The following is a 5,923-nucleotide window of genomic DNA, read 5'->3' on the forward strand; positions in this document are numbered from 1 at the left end:
AGGAGGGAGGACTGTATGCGTAGAGCTAAGAGATTGCAGGAAAGGTCTGATCATTCTCACTAGAATGTTGTGCAACAGTTTCTATACAAGTGTTTCACTCCAGCAGAGTATGAGCCAAAGCTCAGTGAACTTCTCTAAAGGCTTCTCTAACTTCTCTAAGGCTTCTCTAAAGCCTCATGTCTCCCTCTCCAAATTAAATGGGTACAAGTTCATGTGAATACACAGAATTTAATTGATATGAATGGGAAAGTTGTGTGGTACAGGTAGCGCTAATTACATAAAACCTCTGCAGTAGGGCAACATCTTTTCCACAGGCATATTGAAGATAGACATATTCCACGTGGACATTTTTTTGTGTGCACTGTAAAAACATACCAAAACGTCAAAATAGAGGCCACAACGCCCCAAAAACCTACAATAGAAAGCATATACAGTTGAGGTCGGAAGTTTTCATACACTTAGGTTGGAGTCATTAAAACTCATTTTTAAACCACTCCACAATTGTTTTGTTAACAAACTATAGTTTTGGCAAGTCGGTTAGGACATCTACTTTGTGCATGACACAAGTAATTTTTCCAACAATTGTTAACAGACAGATTATTTCACTTATAATTCATTGTGTCACAATTCCAATGGGTCAGAAGTTTACATATACTAAGTTGACTGTGCCTTTAAACAAGCCTTTAAACATGTCATGGCTTTAGAAGTTTCTGATAGGCTAATTGACATCATTTGAGTCAATTGGAGATGTACCTGTGGATGTATTTCAAGGCCTACCTTCAAACCCAGTGCCTCTTTGCTTGACATCATGGGAAAATCAAAAGAAATCAGCCAAGACCTCAGAAAAAAATTGTAGACTCTCCACAAGTCTAGTTCATCCTTTGGAGCAATTTCCAAATGCTTGAAGGTACCAGGTACCATGTTCATCTGTACAAACAATTGTTTGCAAGTATGGTAACACCATGGGACCACGTCATACCGCTCAGGAAGGAGACGCGATCTGTCTCCTAGAGATGAACGTACTTTGGTGCAAAAAGTGCAAATCATTCCCAGAACAACAGCGAAGGACCTTGTGAAGATGCTGGAGGAAACAGGTACAAATGTATCTATATAAACAGTAAAACGAGTCCTATATTGACATAACCCGAAAGGCCGCTCAGCAAGGAAGAAGCCACTGCTCCAAAACCCCCATAAAAAAGCCAGACTATGGATTGCAACTGCACATGGGGACAAAGATCAAACTTTTTTGGAGAAATGTCCTCTGGTCTGATGAAACAAAAATAGAACTGTTTGGTCATAATGACCATCGTTATGTGTGGAGGAAAAAGGGGAGGCTTGCAAGCCGAAGAACACCATCCCAACCTTGAAGCACGGGGAGGGTGGCATCATGTTGTGGAGGTGCTTTGCTGCAGGAGGGACTGGTGCACTTCACAAAATAGATGGTGTAATGAGGCAGGAAAATTATGTGGATATATTGAAGCAACATCTCAAGACATCAGTCAGGAAGTTAAAGCTTGGGTCTTCCAAATGGACAATGACACCAAGCATACTTCCAAAGTTGTGGCAAAATGGCTTAAGGACAACAAAGTCAAGGTATTGGAGTGGCCATCACAAGTCCTGACCTCAATTTTATAGAACATTTGTGGGCAGAACTGAAAAGGTGTGTGCGAGCAAGGAGGCCTACAAACCTGATTCAGTTACACCAGCTTTGTCAGGAGGAATGGGCCAAAATTCACCCAATGTCACGACTTCAGCCGAAGTTGGTCCCTCTCCTTGTTCGGCCGGCGTTCTGCGGTCGACGTCACTGACCTTCTAGCCATCGCCGATCCACTTTTCATTTTCCATTGGTTTTGTCTTGTCTTCCATCACACCTGGTTCCAATTCCATCAATTACATGTTGAGAATTTAACCCTCTGTTCCCCCCATGTCCTTGTCCGTAATTGTTTCTTGTAGTGCTTGTGCACGGTATGCTGGTGATTACAGACCAGGCTCCCAGAACGTGAAGGAAGACGCATTGTCCTGGCTGTATGACACAGAGGAGCGGCCCATGGATCCCACTCCCATACTCCCCACCTCCTGCCTGGTGGCGCCGGTAGTGTGGGAGCTGGATGCGGACATTGACCAGGCGTTACGTGCAGAGTCCGCTCCCGTCCAGTGTCCCGCTGGGCGTCTGTACATCCCGTCTGCTGTTCGTGACCGGTTGATCTTTTGGGCCCACACGTCACCCTCCTCTGGTCATCCTGGGATTGGTCAGACAGTACGCAGTTTGAGCGGGAGGTACTGGTGGCCTATCTTAGCTAAGGACGTGAGGGATTATGTTTCCTCCTGCTCGGTGTGCGCGCAGTGTAAGGCTCCTAGGCACCTGCCCAGAGGTAAGCTACACCCCTTACCCATTCCACAGCGGCCTTGGTCGCACCTGTCGGTGGATTTTCTGTCTGATCTTCCACCTCACAGGGTAACACCGCGATCCTGGTTGTTGTGGATCTTTTCTCTAAGTCCTGTCACCTCCTCCCCCTGCCCGGTCTCCCTACGGCCCTACAGACTGCGGAGGTCTTGTTAACACATGTCTTCCGGCACTACGGGGTGCCTGAGGATATAGTGTCTGATCGGGGTCCCCAGTTCACGTCTAGGGTCTGGAAGGCATTCATGGAACGTCTGGGGGTCTCAATCAGCCTTACTTCAGGGTTTCACCCCGAGAGTAATGGGCAGGCGGAGAGAGTGAACCAGGATGTGGGCAGGTTTCTGCTTTCCTATTGCCAGGACATGCCAGGGGAGCTGGGGGGGGTACTGTCACGACTTCCGCCGATGTTGGTCCCTCTCCTTGTTCGGGCGGCGTTCGGCGGTCGACGTCACTGACGTTCGAGCCATCGCGATCCACTTTTCATTTTCCATTGGTTTTGTCTTGTCTTCCATCACACCTGGTTCCAATTCCATCAATTACATGTTGTGTATTTAACCCTCTGTTCCCCCCCTATGTCCTTGTCCGTAATTGTTTATTTTAGTGCTTGTGCACGGTATGCTGGTGATTACCGGGTTTTGTTTGACCCATTTCATGTTTTGTTCTGTTGACGGTGGTTTATGTTCATTAAACAACACTGTTGTAAATCAGTTTTCGCTCTCCTGCGCCTGACTTCTCTCCCGCTAGTACGCACCTCACTACACCCAACTTAGTGTGGAAAGCTTGTGGAAGGCTACCTGAAATGTTTGACCCAAGTTAAACAATTTAAAGGCAATGCCACCAAATACTTATTGAGTGTATGTAAACTTCTGACCTACTGGGAATGTGATGAAGGAAATAAAAGCTGAAATAAATAACTCTCTCCACTAATTATTCTGACATTTCACATTCTTAAAATAAATTGGTGATCCTAACTGACCTAAGACAGGGAATTTTTACTCTGACTTCTGACTTCAACTGTACATGTTTAGAACAACACATTTTCTTACAAATTTGTAAAAGCAAAAAAAAAAAAACATGTACTAAAAGCTTGCTTAAAACTGAGACGGCACCGTGATACCTTGTCAAGAATAGATCTTCATGATGAATGAATCAGTGACACCAGAAGTCTAATATGTAACATAAAATACATTTTCCATTAAGATGTGTTATCCTCAAAGATTGGTCAAGCCTTTATGGGACAGACAATGTACAGGTTGATTTAAGCGCTGTCTTGGAATCACTCCAAGGTGATGATCCTATATCCATCAGGACCTGAATCCCCATATGAGTGAACCGCTCTATGTATTTATTGGAAATAGCACTTATGGTGTCTGATAAGTATCATTCACTAGCCATTACCCTTTGCTCCTTAAACTGATTTATGAAAACCATTTGCATATAACCTTAACATATATTGAATAGGGTGAAGGATTCAATATTGCTGTGAAATCTCTTAAATTCAACCAACGAGACATACTTTCCAAAGAATGAAATTACTTAAATGATCTATGGATCATTTACGTGGTTTGCCAAATAGATTCTGAGACGAATGCAATGTGTCATTTAAGCCGTAAGAACCTAAATGAGAATGCGACATTGCAGTCTTAAATGTTGTCATTTATCTTCATTAAGCTTAGAGGAGACCTTACCCATGCCTGAGCTCGAGCACTTTCTTGTCCATAGTGATGGGACAGAGAAGTTGACACCTAATGGACAGAGATCAGAAGAAACTTTACCACTTTGTCCCTCTAGGGGGAGACACCTATTTCCATACCACTGCCTTCCTTGGGGCTCAATACAGATCAGGCCTGGCCTAATACCACAGCAATTAAATGTAACATCAGCCCCATGAAAGAGGGAAAATGAAACATATCTTTCTCTACTAACAGTTTACATTTTCTTTATGCATTTGGTCATTTGACCAGTACAATCGTGATTGGTCATCATGCACATTAAAGGCTCAATGTATTACATTAGCAAAAACCTATTTCTCAAGCAATAATTTTGCTAAGACTGTCTGGGGGTGGTTTGAGTGGGAGGGGGGAAATGAAAACTAGCTGTTATTGGGAGAAAGGTTTAGAACTCTATTTTCTATTGGTCTATAAACCGATGTCACCATGGAAAGCCGAAACTCCCGCCCATGCAAACCTGCTGATTAGAAGGTCCTGTGTAGATTGCATTTTCAACCAGCAATATCAAGAAATATTTTTTTTTCCCCACACATTTACATTGTTACTGTATTTTCATTAGCTATTGTGCAATATGTTATAAAACACAGGAGAAACTGCTTTTTTTAATTGCACTGGGCCTTTAAATAATTGCAATTGCAAGTATTTTTTAAATTTGGCATAAGAAACTGTATCACCTTGTGCCAATGAGATGATAGATTATATGTAATTACATAATTAGAAATATGGTGACTCATTTCAATTGTTGAAAAAGTTTCCATAATCTTATAAGGCCATTGATGACTCCAGAACAAACCAATGAAATATTTAATAATTTCATGATGCTCTAACAGTTACAGGATTTCCCAAACTCAGGTCGGTCCTGGTTTGTAGGGATGTAGACTAATCATCCAACTAGTTATGGGGGTCTGACCCTGGTTCATTACACAGGTGTGCCAATGCTGACTTCATTACTCAAATAAATAGGGCAGAGCAAATCAATTACAGTCCTGGAGGTCCGAAACACTAATTCTGTTTCTACCTGGCAGGTACTTGTACTCACCTGCTGTCCTAGGTAAAATTAGTTCCTGAGTAGAGGGGAAGAATGATCAGAGATAGGGTGTAAACTAGGTCTACACACACACTACACACACATAATATCAAGTCTCCCTCTTTGCTAAATGCTCACAGGGTAGCCTAGTTAATCCAAAGATAATAGATGGAACTTGTGCTGGCAGAAACCACAAGACCTGTCTGTGCTCTCCAACTCCCTCCAACATAAACAGTTTGCCTAATACCACCACTGGTAAGCTGTTTCCCTACCGCAGCTGCTTTTCTAATCTAAGCGACCACGACAGGTAGCAAAGCAACCGTAAATCATGGCAGCATTGAGCACCTGGAACGGAGGTTTTGATTCCTCATCTGTGGATTCTATTGACATGCCACTGGACAGCAGTGGAGATAAAGTTTGGTTAGATTGAAATGTGACCATTTTACGGGCAGATTTGACACACTGTAAGAGCACATTCTTTCCTCTTCCATGGTTCATGTTTCTGCTGTAATGTTTTTTACATAGTGTAAGATCAAAGTGTTCTCATACAGTAAGCTTAAATCACTGCTCCTACAAGTACAAGGAAATGTGCACTGTAGACAATGAAGATATAGGCAAACGTACCATCTCAGCTTTGGTTTTTCATTTCAGGACACTCATATTGGTATATACAGTTGAAATTGGAAGTTTACATACACCTTAGCCAAATACATTTAAACTCAGTTTTTCACAATTCCTGACATTTAATCCTAACAAAAATTCCCT

The sequence above is a fragment of the Oncorhynchus tshawytscha genome, linkage group LG04 (genome assembly GCF_018296145.1).
Source record: "Oncorhynchus tshawytscha isolate Ot180627B linkage group LG04, Otsh_v2.0, whole genome shotgun sequence".
In the NCBI taxonomy this organism is placed as follows: Eukaryota; Metazoa; Chordata; class Actinopteri; order Salmoniformes; family Salmonidae; genus Oncorhynchus; species Oncorhynchus tshawytscha.